The following is a 23,843-nucleotide window of genomic DNA, read 5'->3' on the forward strand; positions in this document are numbered from 1 at the left end:
ACGGCACCCACGAAGGCAAGGACAGAGCTTTGTCACAGCCTCTTGGCATATCTTCTGTTGTATGTCGCATTACCCAGTCAATGGCAATGTTGAAGAGGATTGCAGACATGACACACCCCTGACATACTCCTGCTTTGACTTCAAAACAGAGCTCAGTGTAATCAACACTGCATGTAAAGTTGAAATAAAATCTTATGATGCGTTGATTATACAGAGAGGGATTCCATATGCAGAATATAGTTGATTATACAGAGAGGGATTCCAATGTGCCATAGGCTGCTCCTGTGAATGCTATCAAAAGCCTTCTCAAAATCTATGAAGTTTATGTAGAGCAGCTTTTGCCATTCTAAGCATTGTTCAATTATGTTTCCTAGAGTGAAGATCTGGTCTGTGCATCCACGCCCTTTACAAAAACCGACTTGCTCTTTTCTGAGAACGCTATCAACTGCCTCTGACATACGCTGGACTATGATCTTACACAATACTTTGCTTGGCACAGATAAAAGTGTGATACCATGGCAGTTATTACAATCACTGAGAGTTCCTTTTTTTTTTTTTGGTATCCTCATTATAACCCCATTGGTCCACTCATCTGGCACTTTTTCCCTTTCCCAGACTGATGTAAATAGAGGGGCCAGGATAGATGCTGCTAACTCAGGATTTACCTTGAACAATTCTGCATTCAAATTATCCTTGCCAGGAACTTTCCAATTTTTTAAGGATTTGATGGCTCGAATGACCTATTCCTTAGTTGGGGTGTCTGTATTGATATCAAGATCTTCTGCCTCCTGGATGTTTGTTTCCTCTTTTGATGGCTTTCTGTTCATCAATTCTTTGAAATGTTCTCTCCAGCATATTTCTTGTTCTTTTTCTGTTGTTAGTAGGTGGCCTTGTTTGTTCCTGATGAGAGTGTTTGTTGGTGTCTGCTGTTTACCACTGATAAGCCACGTCATTCTGTAAACGGTTCCTTGTTCACCATGAGCACCTGCATCCTCTGCTCGTATTGCCGGATTATCAATATAATGTCATTTGTCTGCTCTCACAAGGTGTTTAACCTCCCGCTGTGCCTTGCTACACTGCTCGCAGTATTTGTCCTTTAACTTCTGGGATTTTGTGTCTAAAACTTTTTTCTTCAGCACTCGTCTAGTTTCTATGGCATTCCGTGTGCTGGGTATAATCCACTGCTTCCTTCTCTTTTGCCTGTAGCCTAGACAGGCTTCACTGCTCTGTTTATAAATTGCTGTTACTTTGTCCCACTTCTTGTTGATCTCCTCATCTGCATTCCCCTCCTCTTCATTAAGGTCTGCAAGTGCCTGAAACCTGTTCTTTAACTGCAGAACAAAGGCTTTCTGTATTTCAGGGGACTTTAGCTTGTCAATGTCATAATATCTCCGTCCCTTGTTTGGTGGACCCACACTTCTCAGTTTTAGCTTGATGGAGGCTGTCACAAGGTAATGGTTGCTGCCAACATCTGCACCTCTTCTCACTTTCGCATCTGTCAGTGAGCATCGCCTTTTGGAGAACACCATGTCAGCTTGTGGATTTCATGATGTTGGAATAGGGTTCTGACAATGACTAGGTCATTCATATTATAGAAATCAACAAGCCTCGCTCCATTTTCATTCATGGTGCCACACCCATGTCTTCCCATTGCTCTGTCGTTGTTTGTGCTGTCCTTACCAACCTTGGTATTCAGGTCTCCCATGACAACAGTTAGGTTGTGGCATGGTACTCTCTCTAACTCCGTAGAGTAGTGTAAGGTGGAATTTGTCCTTTACTTCTTCATCACTATCATTCGTCGGAGCATAGCACTGAGTCAGGGTGATATTATTGTATTTACCTTTCAGTCTGACTCTCATAAGTCTGCTGCTGATGGACTTCCATTCAAGCAGGGAACGCTCCACTCCCTTTTTCAAAATGATGGCAACACCCTCACGGTGTTGTCCATCATGCCATCCAGAAAACAGCAAAGCTTCTCCCGAGGCTGCTGTTAATCTTCCTGATCTCATCCATCTGCTCTCGCTGACAGCCAGATGTAATCTGTAGCGTATCAACTCTGCTGTGACCTGAGCTAGCTTCCCTCTTTCAAACATTGTCCCTATGTTCCAAAAACCAAGTTTGGTTTTTATCTTGGGGTTGAGCACTTCAGTCTTCCTGCCAGTGGCTTCCTTTCGGCTTTTACCACTGGCAGTCATGCGGGTCATTGACTCCTGAAGGCCATCACACAGAGTAATGGTTGATTTCTCCGTCGCTGTTTCCGTAACATATTTTGTTTTTTATGGGACAGGGTTGTTAGCCTTGTGACTAACCCCCAACCTGGAGGACCAGGGTGTCTGTTTTATCTTTCCTCTCCCCACAGACCAATCTGGCATGGTTAAACCTACCAGGAGCAAAAAGCCCCAGACACACACTCTGGGGATCATTAGCACATGCAAGCTGTCCCACCACGACAAGGCACGGACACCAGAGGACAGAGATATGGGGACACAGAGAAAAGGGGAGACACAGAGATATGGGGGGATGCAGTAAAAGTTGACACTGGAATCTTAACTGCAGATTCTGGAGTTTCTAGTAATTAGATTTCCCTAACTCCTAATGCTGTTTTAAAAGGCAATATATTCTCACCCCTCCCAATCTCAATTAAGTTATTTTCCCCCCTGTGAACAAGATTCTGAACTGTTCTTTTTCTCTTCTCAGTTGCTAGAGGGTATTTTACAGATCATACTGCTGCTCATAACTAAAGTGTACAACTCCTAATGGTGAATGAATGAGACAAAATAAATGTTGGTTCTTTGCCTGCACAGCACAGACTATGCACACTATGTTCTTTTCATTTGCACCTTTCTAGGGCTTCCGTGAGGGCTGTTGCTCCCTTTCTTTGTTTAGCTGTAATTTATAGTTATGAAACTATTAGGTAATTATAAATAAAGCGTTTTTTCTTATCCTGAAGAATGTGCTTTCTAACATGGAAGAGGGGAACGGTACTTCATTTGAATAACAAATTCATTTTGCTTTAATATATTCTGCTTGGGTATTTAATATGATAGTTGTGTACTAATGCTGGAAAGGTGTCTCTGTTTTACAGGGAAGCAGAGGGTAAGTGCTTTTTGGAATGAGGAGTGAGTGACAGAAACAGAAATTAGAGTTGGGAAAGACGGAATACAGGCCAAATCCATCTTGAATTTTCATGAATTTTCCTCATTGACTAATCAACAGAATAAGGGACTAGGATCAAATTCTGCTCTCATTTGTTGCCAGCCAGCCAGTTCAGAATTCTTCCCCACACTATATTCTTGAGTGGCTCGTGTACTCTAACTTTAACCACTCACGTGGTGGCACTTTTACCACATCTCTTGGGAGACTCTTCTACAGTCACAGGCCTCACTGTAATGAAGCATTTTCCTTCCCTCAGTTTTACCTCACCACTCCTACCTGGACCTAGAGAACTCACTTTTCCTTTTATTTTCACAAAAGATGTGTGCTGTATTTGCAACAGGATTTTAAAACCTTGACATCTGAGAGGTTTGCACTTAGTTTTGATTGCACAAAATTGGTCTCATTTTTTTAAACCCTATAAAGTTTTCCTTAAAAAAATCTAATTTTGTTTAGAGTAAAAAGTAGCCTATCCACTCATAAATGGTCCTAGGTTCAAGAGAAAAGCTGACATTATGAAATATATATTTTTTTACTTACATGCCCCCTGTTACCATAATAACGGAGACTTTGCCATCTTTACTGTACTTATTTATTCTCACAACACCCCTGTGTGGTAGGGGCATTCTATTAATCCCCATTTTATAGACAGGGACTGAGGCATAAAGGGACCATTTCAAAGGTATTAAGGTTCCTTGAGATACTTGTGGTTGAAGGGAATTTTCCCCCATGATATGGCCTATTTCATTTGATAAAGGGCTAGAGAATCTCATCCAATACACCCACAGGGGAGTAAGGAGGCTCATTCCCCTACACTGGCCACCCATATCATGAGTAGAAGCACAAGGGAAGAGCAACCTCTGTGGGGCTGTTATGCCCGCCTGCCCAGGCAGAGAGAGGCACTAAAAGGATTTGGTACTGAACTTCCAAAGGACCAGCCAGTGCTGTGGGAAAGCAATCTGCACCAGGTATATTCCTGGCACGCATTACTGACACATTGCTACGAGAAGGGAAGCAGAGACCATCTATTGTTTCTCTACATCACAATACATTTCCGTTTCTGTTCTGGGGCAGTGCAACTACACTGCAACCCTTACAGATGGCCCAACTGAGCCCCAGGTGACTGCTTGTAATTCACATTGATCTTTCCAGCACATTGGTGTTCAAGAACTTCAGGGATCGCAAAGAAAAGGGGAGTTGCTTTCTCACTTGATTCATGACTGTCCGAGACAAAGATAAACTTCCCTTCCCCCATCCAGTGAAAAGACAGATGAGGAGAAACCAACTGCAGGGAGGAAAGACATATCATTCAGACTTTATTACTGAAAAGCAAGCAGAAGGCGAGGTGGATCGTTTAATACATACTAGACTGAAACTGTTTCAGTGACACACACCATATACAGGAGCAGGCTGTAAACCAACTGGCTATGGTTGGCTAGCTATAATTTACATTGGGGGGCACTGTACATCTTAATTTTCTTTTGATGTCTATTAAAAATGGAACCCACAGATGTAAAAAGTATGGTAAGGGTGCTGGGAAAGTTACAGCTTATAGTAGAACTCCTACTGTAGGCAGAACCTTAACATTTATCTGGGGGTATTCCTGCTTCAGTATCTGCTTTGTGACTGAACTCAGTCTGTCTAACACCAAGGATTACCTTGAGAGGTGTATTAAGAGCAGGGTTGTTACCTGAGCAACATGCCTGCATTCAGCAGTAAGCAGGCATAATATACCAGGTGGTGGTGAGAACAAGCACTACCAGCTGGTGTTTCCCCACACCTTGTTGGGTGAGAATGCCACATCTGGGGTCTGAGACACTCAGGTTTATTAATTCGACCCTCTATTTGCACTAATAGCATGCCTTGCAATTACAATTATTACTAAAGTGAGAAATGACAGACATTTAGAAAAAGTTAATGGCCAGTTACCTTCTCCTGGGGTGTAGGTGGGTCACTGTATTCTGTCCACCTCTTAATCTCCCACATATTATACACATCCAAAGTACATATTCATTAGTTCTCTTCCAATCAACATTAAGAATTGTGTCTTGTGCAACTCGTACAATATTCAAGAGTAAACTTCAATTGCCAGGACTGTTGCTGTCCTTGCTATTTTCATGTTTTCTCTTTTCTAATTGGTTTATTACCACTGATTGCACACTGGTGTTGCATGATTGACCAGGCCTTTGTTACCCTTTACCTGATATTAGGGACTTGTTTTTCTTTAATTGCTTTTTCCCTAATTGCCTTTTGGTCTCACTTCATCAGTCATCTTCTTGACATCCTGCCAAGTCAGATGGGTGCTGCCTCCACCCGTTACCCCACTGCAAGAAGGTGCTGGTTACTGAACTGTTTCTGAAGGTTTGCATTTGCCATTGCGGTTTTGGATATGCAGTTATAATTATTTAATAATACTGAAATAACCGCATCACTAGGTGACACTGCGAAGACTTGCACAAACAAATATGCTAATTTAACAGTGGCCAAGAGAGCTATTGAGTTGTTTCTCGTACAAAACATTCAAAAAATGAGTAATTGGTGATCATTATAAAGCATTCCCAGAGCTGAGTGATTGAGTTTTGGGGCAAGGAAGAGGTGGTGTCCCACTGGAAGAGTTTTGTGTCAACTTCAGAAAACGGAACTGAAAAGTAAGTCAGGGATGACTATAATCAGACTGCTCCAGGAGTGTTTGTGTGTCTCTGTGTGCAGGGTGGATGCATGTGCAGCCAGACAATACTGAGTATTGGTAGGGAACAGGGAATTTTAGGCATTTGTGAATAAATCCTGTTCCCATGGAAGTCAGTCTCCATTGCGCCAAGGCTACTTTAATGAATATTGCATATTTCAAGATTGTATGAAAGGTTATATGAAGGCAGCAATAAAGCAAGTCTTGTGTATTATATCAGACTGAGTCTGCTTGAAATGTATACTGCCTAGCAATGAGGTATCATCTCTTGGGCGGGGGGGGAGGCGGAGGACAGAGGGTGTGTATACACAGACAGCTCCTAGTGCATGGTGGGAGCCACCAGAATAGAAGTACTAAATAATACTCATATGAGTAATACAGGTTATAAATGTTAAATTCATAACTGTACTTTTCCATTAAAGACATGCAAATTGATTATCGTTTAGTTTTATTTTCTTAGACGTAATCCCAGCCCTTTACCCAGCCATGGAGGGCTCCAGAAATGGTGCAACCCCAGGTGTATTTGGGGAGTCTGTGCAGGGGTCCCCACCCCGGTGCACCACAGATCACTGCTCCATTGGGAATCCGAGACTCCAACCAGGCAGGAGCTTTTGGGAGTGTGATAAGACAGGCCAGGGGAGTGGGGATGGTGGGTTGCTGATTATGTGGATCCACCAGCCAACATATAGTGGCCACAAGAAGCCCTTATTCTGCAGCATTAACCGTGGAGGGACATGGCCTATGGGGAGCATTCCTTCCCACCAGGGACTCCGATGGAGATCTTCAAAGCACAACCCAGATATGTATGCTGAGGTTAGGATTTAGCCCTGGTACATATTCTGTTCATTCAGCTGGTGTAAATTGGTATCGTTTCATTGACTGCACTGGTGCTACAGCAAATTACAGCTCTGAGGAACGGGCCCTTCAAGGGTGACTCTTTGTGGGGAATGTTTTGTAGACATTACCGTTTCTTAATTTAGGTTTTATTGCTGGTTGTTAGATAACAGTTGTATAATGTCTATGAGCCCAGGGAGAGAGGAGGGGTAGACGGCCCCTTGTGTGACCTACATATGGGTGGAGCAGAACTCCAGTCCCCCTTGAGTCCACACAGTGTTCTAAAGATGGTGTAAAGGAGGCAGAGCCATAACTTTGCCCAGCCTTCCCTGCACCAACCATTGGAACTGACCATCGGCATGGGAGGTGGAGTGAGAATTCTGCATGGCAGGAAGAGGAACAGTGGTGTACATGCTCCCCTTGCACACTGGGGAGCATTCAGGTTCCCTGACGCAGAGTGCCTCATAGCGCTCCCTGTGAGGCAGTGCAGCTCTGCACTGCCCCTTGCTATGTGCAATTTGCAGCATCTAGCCCCCAGTGGTCAAAGCAATAAGAATGAGCCTGAGCAGGCTCATTTTGTTTCATTTGCACTGTTGGTATTTTATCCATCCAATTCCTTTCTCTTTTCCCTGTGGAAAGAGATTCAATTTCTCCTTGTCCCCACTGCCCAAAGTGAGACAAATCACCTAGCCCACACCACACTTGACTTTCAGTGGTCAGGTATGTAATTACTCTTTCCATTTTCTTCCCTCGCTGCTTTGGAGGCGGGGAGTTTGTATCATTTTATTTGCATGGCTGAAGCGCCAATACTCCCTCCCCTGCCATGCCCCTGCATTTTCAGTGTAAAAATAAAACAGAATCAAAAAGAGTCAAAGGACTCTTATTTCAAAGGAGGAAATAAAAAGTGGCCCAGAGCCTGACACCACATTTCACACACAAACACTAGACCTGGACATTTTTCTTACTAACAGAGGATGAAAGTGAAATGTAAAAACTCTGGCTCAGTCTCCATAGCTGACCTCAAGCAGGTTTCAGTCCCAGCATCACCACCTGGGGGGTGAATCCCCTACAGCATTAATTAATGACAAGTGCAACTGTAGTGAACCCACTGCCAATTGCAACAGCACAATTGCATGTTGACACATCTCTTTTCCCACTGGGTCCATCACAAGTTATTAGGTTTGTCCACACAAATGACAGCGGTGCCACAATTTCACAGGAACAGGTGGGCTGACTGGGAGTCAGGCGTCTTGGGAAGCCATCCACCCAGGGAAGCTGGGCAGCCCGAAATCCAGGCTGCCCAGCAGCCCACCAAGTAGGTTTCTGTCAAAAGGTTTGACAGAATTGACACATTCCAGCAAAACGTGTCTAGTCCAACAAAATTAGCATTTTTCTGATGGAAAACTGTTCCACTACTGCACTAGTTCCTGGATCAGTGTTGCTCCGGCAGCAATTTCTTCTATTCCTGATTCTGTTCTGCTAGAACAATGCCAAGGAAAGTAAGTCTTTTGCTGACTGGAGGTGCCAGAGACACTGTTACGTTCCTAGGTGTGCACAAAAGGTTTGGTGAAAAAGTTTCAGTGCTATTGGTGTCATAAATGACAGTGTCTGATAGTAAAATAGTATGACTTGCTCTAAAAAAGATGCAGGCCAATATTTAGTCTCTGTGTTTACAACCTTTTATTCTCAGGGACTTTGCCTGGCACAAGGGCATAAACTCAGGAATTAGAATTTCAAAGCTCTGATCTCTTAATCCAGCATTAATTCACATCAGTTTATGACAGTAACCACTGTGATCCATTTCCCAGTGGATATATATGGTTGCTATCTTCACAATATGCAAGTCTTTTAAGCTGCAGCAATTATGATTGCGCATACCCTTTCAATATGAACAGATACATTTTTATCTTGAAGCCAAAACCGTATTGTACAAACTGCTCATTGAAAACGCAGTCCAGTTTTAGATGCTCTTCATTTTATCTGACACTAATGTATGCATGGATTCAATGTTTTCAATACTGAGGCACAGCAGTCCTTGCTTCCTTTACTTTTCTGAGATAACCTGTTGCTATTGCAGAATATAAACAGAGGACCTGAATCTGCATAAATCAAGAAAGTCTCCATTAATGTCAAATGGTGTACAGTCAATGTGGAAGGAGAACAAGGCCTACAGTGTATTGTCAGACACTACACCAAGAGTCCAAGTTGCATTCTTATCTTTGCAACTTCAGGTTAACGGCTGTGCTTTCTGAGACATATCTATTATCTATCACAGCCAGCCTTTACTATAACCTGCTCTCTTTAGACTAAGGGGCTGGTCCAAAGCCCTCTGAAGTCAAACTGGACTTGAAACTCATTGCAGACTAGGTCTAGAGTTTAACCTAACTTGCATTCCAGAGCCCAGTTGAGTGGAGTCTACATGTAGACGCAACAGTCAAACACTCCCTGCTGTACACTGGGCAAGGACTTGCAGGAGGCTGGATGGTTCAGGAATCTGGCTTACAATGGAAGCATAAGGGACCGGGGCATAGACAATCTGGCCTAGCGGTCACAGCTGGGCTGAGGTCTGCCCACCAGGAACAGGAATCACCGGGCAGTAGATGGAGGAATCACAAGGCCTGGTCCAGTAAACAAGAGTCAGGAGATCAGAGGTAGTATCAGGTTAGAATTAAGAGGCAGGAATCAGGATCAAAGTCAGGCTGGAGTCAGACTGGAGATGCGGAGACAAGGCAAAATCTGGCATTTCAGCAGGCCAAAGTCTATGTGGTTGTCCAGACATCTTTGTGGGACAACCTGTGAGGTTAAGTAGGGGCACTTGGCCAAACAGAGGGCCACAGGGTACTTTCACTCTGGGTCTCTTGCGCGGTATTTCCTGTGCATTCTACTCTCCACATTGCTCCCTGGCTGTGCTTCTCCATGACTTCCTAGTGGCACTCTGGGACTATCAGCCACGCCAGGCTCTACAAACTCAGGTTCTAGTCCCTGGGTTCTGACAGGAAGTCACCAAAAGTCATTACTAACTGCTGGATATTTGGTAGCCAGTATAAAATAAGTCAGCAGTCTTGGGCCAGCTCCAAGTGGACAGGCTTCTATATGACAATGATGATAGAAGGGGGCGCATTATAGGAGTCTGTGGTCATAGTGCATCATGAGAGAAGTAGTCTTGCCAAACAGCCCAGCTGATAGACAAGAATGGGAGCATCAGACACCTGAACTATAATGCCCCATTTTGAATGGATATGTTTCATTTTTTGGCCCAAACTGAAAAACTTTCTGATTTTCAGGCATTCTAGGTGCGTGGGGGGGGGGTTGTGTTGTTTTTGAGGAAATACTGAAATTTTCCACTGGAAGCAGACACTAATGGCAAAACATTTGTTTAGCTGAAAAAACAATTTTCCATCACTAAACAGTTTTGACAGAAACATTTCAACCAGTGCCACTTATGAATTTGTTATTGGCTTCAAGCTAGCAAGCCAGTGTCCTTAGTTCCAGTGGTAACGTCTCATGCTTTTAGATCGAGATGGCATGGGTTCCATCCTGACAGATGATCATCCAACATTACTAGGGTTATAAAAAACATTTGCAGAGAAGTATGGGTCTCTCTGGCATTTTGTGGGCATAGAAGATTTTAGTACCCAGTCTAGTCAATCCAGTATCATTCCTGCTCCTAATGGAACTACATTTGCAAACAAAAATCCACTCTGTTTACTCCATAATTTAAAAGCTTAAAGTTTTATATTTTATTAGGGAACATCTTAAGAACCATTATGGAAGTCTGTTATTTAATATGCAGGCCATAATAAACCATTAAACTACTGTTAATTTAAAAACTGGTGCAAAAACAATTTGTTGTCCTTTGACTAATGTCATAAATCTGTCCACTATTAACAAAATGAAACACTTCACATACATTAGGCAGTAGAAAATTATGTGAGTATTACAGTAAAGTGGAGAATGGGAGATAGTATCAATCTTACTAATAGTAACCCTTATATAATATATTTTTCCACTTCCCTCTCCCCCACCCCTACAACACAAACACTGCAAGATTTTTGTGGGTAGAAAATACATAAATATGCTGTGTTTACTTTTTGTAGAAAAAAATGTACTGAGCTCAATTCTCCTCTCACTTACACTGGTGTAACCTCACTGATGTGGGCGGAGTTAATCCTGATTTACACCAGTGTGAGTGAAAGGAGACCCAAGCCCATTATCCTGAAGATGCTTCAGCTCTGCCTGTGGGAGAACTCACAGTTCAGACAGCAGTGGAAGATTTACTGCTGCTGCAGATCAGCCCTTAAAAACTTAAGAAACCCTTTGTTGTGATTTGTTGGTTTTAACATGGACATTTTTAAAGTTTGTAGATGGAATGCTTACCATGAAATATCTGGAGAAAATACACAAAGAACAGAGAACTGCACATGTCTTGCCTTCTACTTACAGTGGGGCTGCAGTTTTGACAATCCACATACAAAATGGCCCTGATTAAGCCCTAAAGCCTGCCTTAACTTTCACTCTAGTGGCAATGGACTCTATGTTGCATTTTACCCCCACAGAAGAAAAGAGCCACAAGAATGATGTAAGGCTTACAGAACATGCCTTACAGTGATAGACTCAAGGAGCTCAACCTATTTAGCTAAATAAAAACAATGTTGGGGGTGACTTGTGTCCGGTCTATAGGTACCTACATGGGGAACAAATATTTAATAATGGGCTCTTCAGTCTAGCAGAAAAAGGTATACCAAAATCCAATGGCTGAAAGTTGAAGATAGACAAATTAAGACCAGAAGGCATACATTTTTAATGGTGAGAGTAATTAGCCATATGGAACAATTTACCTAGGGTCATGGCAGTTTCTCAATCCCTGACATTTTTTAAATCAAGATTGGATGTTCTTCGGAAAGATCTACTCTAGGAATTATTATAGGGAAGTTCTGTGGCCTGTGCTATACAGCAGGTCAGACTAGATGATCACAATGGCCCCTTCTGGTCTTAGAATCTGTGAATCTATGAATAGCTGAGCCATGGGAATGCTTTAGCCACCACCCTTCCTACCATTGGCCCATTTGAAACATGTCCCTTGAGCCAGGAGCAGCTATAGAGGTGGCATTTAGCTGACTAAGCAAGCTCTGCACTTGTCAGTGAATCTCTCTACCCTGAGGGTTTTCCTGAGGTCCCTTATGACTGATCATGACAGGGCAAGGAAGCTTCAGGGTAATAATGAGCCAAATGTAGCAAGGTAACGTGTAAATCAGATGCCGTTTAATGAACTTACTCTCTCATGTACTCAGTTAGGCTTGGTATTAATGGAGCAACTGAGGTCAAAGTCTAGATAGTATCTGTGCTTTTATTTGACATAGATTTATTGTTTGCTAAACACACTGAACATAAACTAAGATTCAGAAATAAATTTTTGTCCATACTTCTAATTACAAAGAAGTGAAGAGCTTTTAAAACATTAATCGCTTTTTAGATTATAAAAAAATATAAATATCCTACCCAGAATGGATTATGTTACTCTGTGGTGCAACAGGCCTAACAAATACACATCTTTGCCATAGTGAATTGTCTCGCTCAGTGGGTTGGACAGTGCTGACAACAAATCCATTATTGTTTAGTTACTCCATAAAAGTAGTTGAACTGCATGTCCAGCATGTTTAACAGAGATAATACACACTTATGATATTTAAATGTACCTATAAATCAAGTTATATCTGCATTTATCTATCTTCTCTTCTGGAGGGCAGGCAAGTAATACAAACCAAGCTTAAAGGGCCTCTCTAAAACAAACAGATCAAAAGAGGGGTTAACAAGATTCAGACACTACAGAGATGGGCGGCAGGATAAAAGCATAAAGATAGATTCCTTCCTGGATACTTTATTTCCATCACGTCATGCTGCTTACCACATCTGTCATCCTGCTAAGGTTAGATTAGTAATCCAAAGTGAGGGGAACAAAACATACACTAATTCAGGACATTTCGATTGGGATTTTCCAGAGCACTCAGCATAGGCTTACTTCTGCTTCCTTGAAGTCAGGCATTTTATCATGGACTTCAGTGGCCAACACTGAACACTTTTGAAAAGCCCACCCTCAAAATGATGTGAGATCAATTTAAAAAACAAACAAACACAAGCAACATTTTCTAGCCTTCAGATTTCATGATTTAGCATCCTGGAGATAATTTATTGTCTACAATAAGAATGAAAAAACACTGAGATTGTGTGTGGTGGAGATAAGTTTGACATCCAAATAACACATATTTCCCAGGAAAAAGTGATTTCATTCTATAGTCCATGGACTGCAAATGGATGGTCAGCATAGCCCTCCTCTTTGCTAGTCCATAGAATGAACATTTTGAGAACCAAGCAGTGAGGCTCTGGGAGAATTGGGAGAGGATCATATGTACTCTGAAGCATTCAGTAGGCACCATACTTCTAAGACAGTGGTTCTCAAATTCTTTCAAAGAAAACACTGTAAGAGTGAGATCTTCTGATTGACTAATTCCCTCAGAGTGCCAGTAATTCTTTCCCACTACCAGAGAGGACTCTGCTGGCTACTAGTATTCATTTGAAATAGAGCAACGTTTTTGGTAGGTAAAATGTTCACACAAATTGGAATTTGGACAGGAAAGAGGAGGTGATACTATTGTTCTTACCACAGGGTATTTAATAACTACAAGTGGTCAGGACCACTGTTTGGTTTTCTATCTCCTATGAAAGACAGCACCTTCAGCAAGACCTCTGTAACAAATGTGTGACACACCCGCACGCTGAGAAAATACTGGTCTTTATATCCCAGTAAAGATGGTGATTACAAAAGGCTAATACCTCAGTTACATGGCAAGGGTCATTGTCCACTGACTGAAGTGGCTGCTGTTAACAGCAAGAGCTGGTTGGAAAATACTAAATATTTTCCCCAAAAAATGTTGTCAGAAATGTTCTAGTTACTGCAATGCCCCCTAATCTTTCGCTTTGTAGTAATGGTACACAACTATAGCTATGCAAAATTCTACATTTTTCTCCCAGGAAATTTCCCAGGAAAACTTTTCACCTTTTTATTTCCAATTTCCCAAATTTGGCTTCATTTGCCATTTTCACAAAATGACTATTTCTATTTGAAAGCAAACAAAATTTCAAATTGTCATATGCTTTTGATGCTAATGTAATCTTAGTAGAAAATTGATTCATTTTAACTTCCAAAGGTTCCATTCAATTATGAATATTTCACACATCTCTGTTCTGGTTAGTGAATCACCAGCAACACTTTCAGTAGAAGCTGGCTTTTCCCTGGACATTTCTGATCCAAATACTACATCTGTCCCCATGCTGCTTAGTTTATAAGACCTGATGCTAGAACAGCCAAAAGCTGCATGGCTGCAACCCAAATAGCTCTTTTCCTGATCTAACCCTCTTTGCTAAAAAATAAAGAGAGAGAAAGAAATGATTAAGCACTTTGATAATAAAACTTTCCAGATAGTAGTCTGACATTTCACAACTGTTTCTAAATGCCTAATGCAAAACATATCTTGGGAATTGAATAGAGAAAATATTTTCATTCCAAGCATGCTGAGGCTAGAAAACAGAGTAGCTGCTGCTAAAACTTACATATATATGGTCTGATGAGTAAGCTGACACTTTGTCAGTTTTCAGTTGTTTACTTTCCCCCTAAAATGTTCATGATGCTGTCTAGCACAGCTGCAGCACGTTCACAGGGCCTGATTCTGAGCTCAAATTATACCCAATCTATACCAGGCTAACTACAGTGACTTCAATAGATACCAAGGTAAGTGAGATCAGAATCTGGACCATTACTTTACTATTAAGTCTGTCAATTAAATACCCCTTTGCAGTGCCTTTGAAAATTTGAAATACCAGAGCAGCCATATATTATGTTTATTTTATACATCAAAAACATACTGAAATGCACTGAATCTTAATTCAGATATGTTATCTGTTTTATGGCCATATCAGGCTTAGGCCCAGAGGTCCAATGGTATTTAGGTGCCTAACTCCCATTGGTTTCCTTTGAGGATCTGGGCGTCAAACCTTAGGGCTGATCTGCACTTAACAATTTTACTGGCCTCACTATGGGCTGGTCTACACTACCGCTAAGTTGATGTGAAAAAGACACCCCCCCAAGTGTGAAAGTGTGAAAAAGACACCCCCCAAGTGACATAAGTTACATCAACCTAACCCCTGTCCACACCGGCACTATGTCTTCACCAGACACGCTACAGCTGCATCAGTGTAGCTGCACCAATGTAGCACTTTAGGGTAGATTTGCCCTATGCCAATAAAGTGACGACACAGTTATTCTGTAAGAGCCACAGCGCAGATTCACTTATACCAGCATAAGACATTTTATACTGCTATAGTTCATGTTGGTTCCCAAACTAGAAGAAGATATACAGATATTAGCACTCTTATATTGGCATAACTGCATCCACACAAGGGTGGTTTTGGGACACAAATAAAGCAACAAAACTTTTAAGTATAGACAAAGCCTTATATTTGGTAGAGGAGTATGGCAATTGGTGGGCTTTCTTGTGCTAATGAAAAGGAATGGGTTTCAGAGGATTGCTCTTTCTCCATATAACCTTAATTGTTTGCAATTTAGCCTGTAAATTATTATTTTAACACCAGAAATGTTGAACTTTAATCTCCAGTTATTATCTGTCGCATTATTCAAGCAACTAGCACTGCAAATAGCACCATTCTATCAAGAGACTCTACACAGGTTATGAATAAAAGAGTGATCTATCTAAAAGGGAGATTCAGGTCTCCATCCTTCTCTTCGCTTTAGTTGTTGGCTTGCTGACGACCAAGATGGTTATTTTTTATTTTCCTTGATCCATTATTTGGGGACTGCTTTGGCAAAGAGCTGAGTCTTGCAGTGCACCATGAATCCAGTGAATGTGGGACTCATCCTGTCCTTCTCTGGGAAGGAATTCCAGAGACTTGGGCTTGCTACTGAGAAGGCCAAGAGATTTCAAAGGCCTGATACTCAGTCACACAGACAAAGTGAGAGCAGGAGCCAGCACACTCCACACTCACTCCTAGAACCGCCCGCTGGAATAAAGTCCCGCCCCCTTCCTGCTCCCATTCCATCCCCTTCCCCCAAATCCCCGCCCCTGCCCCACCTCTTCTCCACCTCCTCCCTTGAGCGCGCCGCGTCCCCTCTCCTCCCCTCTCTCTCCTGGAAAGTCCTAAGCACCGCCAAACAGCTGTTTGGCAGCGGGAAGTCCTGGGAGGTAGGCGGAGGACTGGGGATGCGGCATGCTCAGGGTGGGGAGGAGGTGAGGTGGGGGGGTGAGGGGAGCTTGGCTGCCAGTGGGTGCAGAGCACCCACTAATTTTTCCCCATGCATGCTCCAGCCCTGGAGCACCCACGGTGTTGGCGTCTGTGTATCCAACATACAGTCTGATGTCATTCTCCATTCCCATATTCAATTTTACATTTCCAATAACAGAGACAGATGGATATTTCCCTTCAAACAGCTGATGTGCCTGCCCTTGCTTTGACAGAGTGATGATAGTGGGAGTCGGGGGAACTCAAGACTTTCCAGAACTGAGCTCTTTGCTTGGGCTGTTTATGTATTTCACATTCCTCTGCATTTCCTGGTGGCAGGCATGTTTTGAAGGATAAGTAATTAAATGCTGCAGGAAATACAATCCAATGAGATTCGAGACCCACCCAGAAGCAGGAAATATAAAAAGTCTTAAAGGAAAGTCTATTCTTACGAGATTTTTTCAGCCCAGTATCTAGAGCAAAGAGATTCAGTTCAGATAAGTATTTCAGTATTTATTTAGTGACTTAGTTAATGTCTGCACTGCACTTTGAAGATGAAATGTGTATACATGGGATGCAGTGAACATAATCGCCTAATTCTGCTCTCAATGTCTACCGGGAGTAATTATACCAGTATAAATGAGAGCAGAATTTGGCTAAGTGTATGTACATTTAGTAAAGCTTTCTGGTCTCCTAGATTCTACAGTAATAAAAATATTAATCTGAATAAATAATAATATATGATGATGTATGAGATTCACTTAAAAATCTGAAAGAAATCTGGAGTATTGCACTTGTATCTGTTAAGGGAACAATACTGCATAGTACCTTCATAAATAATCTGGAAAATTTAGGTTAATGTATAGTAATTAGTACATTAATCAAATCTGATAATTGTACCAAATGATGAGAGATTGTAAATAAAGTGGGAGGATAGTGTGAAATTGCAGAAGGACCTGAAAAAGTTTAGAAAATTGTGCAAGGCCAATTGGATGAAAGTCAGCGTGAATTAAATGCAAAGAAAACAATATCAAGCAAACAAGAAGGGACAAACTTGGCTGGAGATCAGCATTGCTGTATGTTATTGCCGAATCAGAGTGGCGTTCTTAGTACCCTATCCAGCATCAGGGGTGAAAGAATAGATATGCAAATCTGCCTTCCCTACGGATTACAACATAATAACTAGAAATATGTTTACCTGTTACACTTGAAGTTTTTCTGCTGTAGCAGAACATGTATTCACTAAATTGGAATTCGCTTCACTTCTCTCATATGTCACGTAATGATTTTAATTGATCCAAGAAGCACACTGCAGAGAGGAGAGAAATTAATGGCCACATTTACACTAGAGAAAAGGAACAAAAAATTACCACAATACCTGGTTAAATATTTGCATTGACTGACTTTATTTTGAATGTCATTGCAAATTGTTCATTGATTTATTGACATCAAAAACTGTGCTCAGTGATTCTAACTTCATATTATCCTTGCTTCATTAGAATGAATACTTTCATTAAGAAGGTTGGGATAATTGGCTTCAGACCTACTGTGTGGATTTGAACCGTTCTACCTAATGCCTGCCCATATTTTACGGTAATGATACATAATAAATGTTTGATATCCAACAACATCTATTATTATAAGTTACTAGGTTACCTCAGAGACTTTTAATAAATTATATATACTATACATGTAAAAAATTACTTTAAAAGAATGTCTGCAACCTAAATAACAAACACTCAAAAGTTAGGAAAAGCCAGTTTTATGGTTGTCCGCATAAGCTTAGTTCTGCCATTTTATGCATCCACCCCATGCATAGAAAAAAAAGCATGTGATCATGTAATAAAAGATTGTATCATAATGTACATGCACAAGGGGGTGAATTAAGATTGCACCGGCAACTGAAAATCTGGCATTTCCTATCTTTTTAGTACTTGACTTTGGAACCTAAATAATGTTCTTTCAAGGAAATTGTTTGTGTGCATTTGTCCTTGGGTGTGTGATGGTGGTGGTGTTGTTTTGGGAAAAGATTCTATTCCTAGTTATTTATTTGCAGCTGTAAATTGTGAGCCATTAGCAGGGGTGGAATCCTGAACCTTCAGCATTGTAGTACAGACAGATATTACTTGAACTTGGACTCGCAATATTAGGTGTCAGCAGAAGAGATGGGATAGGTCGTTGGATCCAGGTTCTAGGTCCAGAGAGTGGCTGTGGGGAAGTGTAGCCTGGACTGGCGGTCTCTCGTTCCCATCCCCCAAGCGGGGGAAGCGCCTACCTCATGTTTTGACAGAGGTACTGGCTGTTGCTGCTAGGTGGGTGGGGAGAGCCAGCGATTTACGGAAGTGCAGCGAGTCCAGAACAGCTCTCTTCTCCTCATCCTGCTGCAGCTGCTGTAACAGCTCTTTAGTGTTCCCACGGCAGCATTTGCCGCTGCTGCTGATTGGGTGGTGGCCTGAGCCCAGGATCAGAATGTTCAGTGATTTTCTCATGCTGCCAAAAATTCTTCCAAGGACTGCGAGAGACAGGAAAGCAAATTTTGACAATTTCTGTCTCAGTCAAATCTGAATGGAATTACATGGGACAAAGAAAATGTGCTTCTCAAACCTGAGGGGTACCTCCTTCTGGACATCAAAGGTCTGCTGCAAACAATGGAGGTGTTGCAAAGAAAAGTTGCAAGAAGCCTTTATGATGGAACATGTTAGGCAACCTAAATAGAGGGTTTCAGAGTAGCAGCCGTGTTAGTCTGTATCCACAAAAAGAACAGGAGTACTTGTGGCACCTTAGAGACTAACACATTTATTAGAGCATAAGCTTTCGTGGGCTACAGCCCATTTCATCAGATACATAGAATGGAACATATAGTAAGATATATATAAATATATATATGTGTATATATATATATATATATATATATACGTCTAATTAGTTAAGATGAGCTATTATCAGCAGGAGGAAAAAACTTTTGTAGTGATAATCAAGATGGTCCATTTAGACAGTAGACAAGAAGGTGTGAGGATACTGAACTTGAGGAAATATAGTCAATATGGGTAATGACCCAGCCACTCCCAGTCTCTATTCAAACCCAAGTTAATGGTATCTAGTTTGCGTATTAATTCAAGCTCAGCAGTTTCTCGTTGGAGTCTGTTTTTGAAGCTTTTCTGTGGCAGAATTGCCACCCTTAAGTCTTTTACTGAGTGGCCAGAGAGGTTGAAGTGTTCTCCTACTGGGTTTTTGAATGTTATGATTCCTGATGTCAGATTTGTGTCCATTTATTCTTTTGCGTAGAGACTGTCCGGGTTGGCCAATGTACATGGCAGAGGGGCATTGCTGGCACATGATGGCATATACCACATTGGTAGATGTGCGGGTGAACGATGTCACTGTGAACCTGTGATGGTGTCACTTGAATAAATATGTGGACAGAGTTGGCATTGGGCTTTGTTGCAAGGATAGGTTCCTGGGTTAGTGTTTTTGTTCTGTGGTGTGTGGTTGCTGATGAGTATTTGCTTCAGGTTGGGGGGCTGTCTGTAAGCGAGGACTGGTCTGTCTCCCAAGATCTATGAGAGTGAGGGACCATTTTTCAGGATAGGTTGTAAATCTTTGATGATGCGCTGGAGAGGTTTTAGTTGGGGACTGAAGGTGACAGCTAGTGGCGTTCTGATATTTTTTTTGTTGGGCCTGTCCTGTAGTAGGTGACTTCTGGGTACTCTTCTGGCTCTGTCAATCTGTTTTTTCACTTCTCTACACCAACATTCCACACAAAGATGGACTACAAGCTATCAGGAACAGTATCCCCGATAATGTCACAGCAAACCTGGTGGCTGACCTTTGTGACTTTGTCCTCACCCACAACTATTTCACATTTGGATTCAATATATACCTTCAAGTCAGCGGCACTGCTATGGGTAGCCACATGGCCCTACAGTATGCTAACATTTTTGTGGCTGACTTAGAAAAACGCTTCCTTAGCTCTCATCCCCTAACACCCCTACTCTACTTGCGATACATTGATGACATCTTCATCATCTGGACCCATGGAAAGGAAGCCCTTGAGGAATTCCACCATGATTTCAACAATTTCCATCCCACCATCAACCTCAGCCTAGACCAATCCACACAAGCGGTCCATTTTCTGGACACTACTGTGCTAATAAGCGATGGTCACATAAACACCACCCTATACCGGAAACCTACTGACCGCTATACTTACCTACATACCTCCAGCTGCCATCCAGGGCACACCACACAATCCATTGTCTACAGCCAAGCCCTACGATAACAACTGCATTTGCTCCAATCCCTCAGACAGAGACAAACACCTACAAGATCTCTATTAAGCATTCTTAAAACTACAATACCCATCTGCTGAAGTGAAAAATCAGATTGACAGAGCCAGAAGAGTACCCAGAAGTCACCTACTACAGGACAGGCCCAACAAAGAAAATAACAGAATGCCACTAGCTGTCACCTTCAGCCCCCAACTAAAACCTCTCCAGCGCATCATCAAAGATTTACAAACTATCCTGAAGAATGATCCCTCACTCTCATAGATCTTGGGAGACAGACCAGTCCTTGCTTACAGACAGCCCCCCAACCTGAAGCAAATACTCATCAGCGACCACACACCACACAACAGAACCACTAAACCAGGAACCTATCCTTGCAACAAAGCCCGATGCCAACTCTGTCCACATATTTATTCAAGTGACACCATCATAGGACCTAATCACATTAGCCACACTATCAGAGGCTCGTTCACCTGCACATCTACCAATGTGATATATGCCATCATGTGCCAGCAATGCCCCTCTGCCATGTACATTGGCCAACCCGGACAGTCTCTACGCAAAAGAATAAATGGACACAAATCTGACATCAGGAATCAGAACATTCAAAAACCGGTAGGAGAACACTTCAACCTCTCTGGCCACTCAGTAAAAGATTTAAGGGTGGCAATTTTGCAACAGAAAAGCTTCAAAAACAGACTCCAACGAGAAACTGCTGAGCTTGAATTAATATGCAAACTTGATACCATTAACTTGGGTTTGAATAGAGACTGGGAGTGGCTGGGCCATTACACATATTGACTCTATTTCCTTAAGTTCAGTATCCTCACACCTTCTTGTCAACTGTCTAAATGGGCCATCTTGATTATCACTATGAAAGTTTTTTTCTCCTGCTGATAATAGCTCAACTTAACTAATTAGCCTCCCACAGTTTGTATGGTAACTTCCAACTTATCTATATGTATATATATCTCTATCTATCTATCTTACTGTATGTTCCATTCTATGCATCCGATGAAGTGGGCTGTAGCCCACAAAAGCTTATGCTCTACTAAATGTGTTAGTCTCTAAGGTGCCACAAGTACTCCTGTTCTTTTTGCTAAATAGAGGGGTTTACCCTAAAACTCTGAAAGTTCCCAGCTCCCCCTATAATACCCTTCTGCTGTTATCTATATACAAAATAATAGGAGGCAAAAGAGCAATAGTTTTTAGACCTGATCCAAAGCTTGTTGAAATAAATAGATTGCCATTATTTTTTCCCCTCCAGGAGCCATGTGCAATCTGTTGTGATGGGGTGTACCAGGCCCTTTGAGGCCCCCTGCTGGAGGCCCTCTGTTCTGCCCCAGGAAAAAGAGCAGTAAAGGTGGGTCCTCCAGGCCTGCCTAGAAAGGCTGCAGGGAAGCAGCTAATCAGAGCTCTCAGCAGGCTCAGTTAAAAGGAACTACAGGGCCTGGGCAGATCAGTTGCTGGTTGGGACCAGAAGGGTGAAGAAGGACTTAATGGGAGGCTGCAGAGAAAGTCTGGTCAAGTAGGGATAGGACAATGAAGCTTTCTAGGCACAGAAGCCTGGGAGAAAGAACCCTGACTAAAATGGGGCAGAGACTGTTACAAGTGCTACAAAGAGGCTTGAGAGAAGACCCTGAGAAATCAGGATAGAGAATGAAGAACTCTCCAGGAAAGTAGGCCTGGGTAATAGCCTGCTTAAACAGAGGACAGACAGAGAACCCAAGAAGGTGGTGAACAGAGTGGGAAGTAGCTCAAGGAATGCAGCAATAGCACCTATTAAAGAAAGCAGTGCAATGCTGCTATTTGTTGGGACCCAGAGTAGTAGGCAGGCCCAGGTTCTCCCACCAGCCACTGGTGGAGTGGCCAGAGCCCCAAGAAGGGGATAAGTTTAGTTCTGGAGCCCGAGAAAGGAGCTAGAGTTTAAACAGGCCCAGAGACGGAGCTGAAGATCCCAGAGAGTGCCAGCTGTTTTTTGGACTGTGTTACCCTGGAAGGGGTTCCTCATGTGTCTTTAGACGATGTGTGACTTAGCTGGAGGGCTGAGGCACTGAAGACCTGCCTGAGGAAGGCAACCACCAACAAAGAGCAGCGGGAACAGAAAAAAGGAAGAGTGCAGGATTGCACCAAGCTGACAGGAGGCACTCAGGAGAGCTGAGTGTGCCCCGTCACAACTGTATACACAGGGCTGTGGAGCATGTCTGAAATCCAAGATAGACGCAGTTTGAAGAAAAAATGGTTTCAAACATGGTTTAACTGCCTGTGTAGTCAGAAGACAGTTTAAACAGTTTAAAAACAATTTTCGTGAGCCATTCCTGAGCCTTGCATTCCATCCACACTTCAAAATATTGGGGAGCAACCATGTTGTCACCTGACATGGTTGCATTTGCAGAATAAATAGTGCCTTAACCTTCAAAAAAGAAAAGGAGGACTTGTGGCACCTTAGAGACTAACAAATTTATTTGAGCATAAGCTTTCGTGAGCTACAGAAGTGAGCTTTAGCTCACGAAAGCTTATGCTCAAATAAATGTGTTAGTCTCTCAGGTGCCACAAGTACTCCTTTTCTTTTTGTGAATACAGATTAACACGGCTGCTACTCTGAAACTTAACCTTCAAAGAGACTTCTGCTGTAATACCATTCCTTACAATGGTAATAGCATGACCACACAGGCAAGAAAAAAATGGGGCACAGTCATATTTCAACATGATTATTGTTAGTGGGTGCAGGGGGGTTTAGTTATTCAGGAATCTGAGGCATAAGGAACACCCCCCCCCCTTTGATGAATGTTAAGAATCCAGTGGCTGAAGAGGGAAGTGGCTGTGTTGACAGCTATGTTCAGAGAGCTTGAAAAATCACACTACAGGGTGAAGAGAAGCCTCACCTATAGTGGGTAAGCAAGTTCTAGCTGTATTATTGTAGGCCTTAGGGAAGGCAGATTTGCTGTTGATATATTTGCTTTCAGGATGCATGTAACTCTCTAATCCTGTTAAATAGCAGTGGGTAAAATATGGGGGTGGGTAGGGGGATTTGAATAAGAGACAAAACAGGGCAAATGGAGGGGAAAGTAATTTAAAATACCTAATGCCTGGCCCCATTCACAATTCTTTCCAGTCTCAGACAAGTTGATGATTGTCACTTGCTAAGTATCTAACATCATAATTCATGCAACTAAATCAATACCTGTCTTGTTCCACAAACCACCTGTGTGGCCAAGGGAAGTAAAGGAATTTCTATTTTTGAAGTTAGCTTGTTATGTGGTGATAAAGATGGATTTACCCATGTATTCTGTCTGCACTACAGTGAAAAAATCTTGCACTCTCCTAAATTTCTCATGAGTTGCTCCTGCCCCCGACCGCCCAGATTTGCATGGACTGTCTGTGTGAAGATCTCCCACATGGGAGGCAAGGTGACCCATTCTCCCTCCCTGCATTATTTCCCCTCTCCTTGGACAGACCAGCTATAATTCCAAGGATCTGTGCAATGTGGAGATGGGGGACTGAGAGAAGGGTAGAACGAAAACAGGAGGGAGCAAACTTACATTATCAAACCCCACAGGGAATTTGCTGAAAAGGAAAGACAGCCCCATAGA

This window comes from Natator depressus, chromosome 7 (genome assembly GCF_965152275.1).
Source record: "Natator depressus isolate rNatDep1 chromosome 7, rNatDep2.hap1, whole genome shotgun sequence".
NCBI classification, from domain to species: Eukaryota; Metazoa; Chordata; order Testudines; family Cheloniidae; genus Natator; species Natator depressus.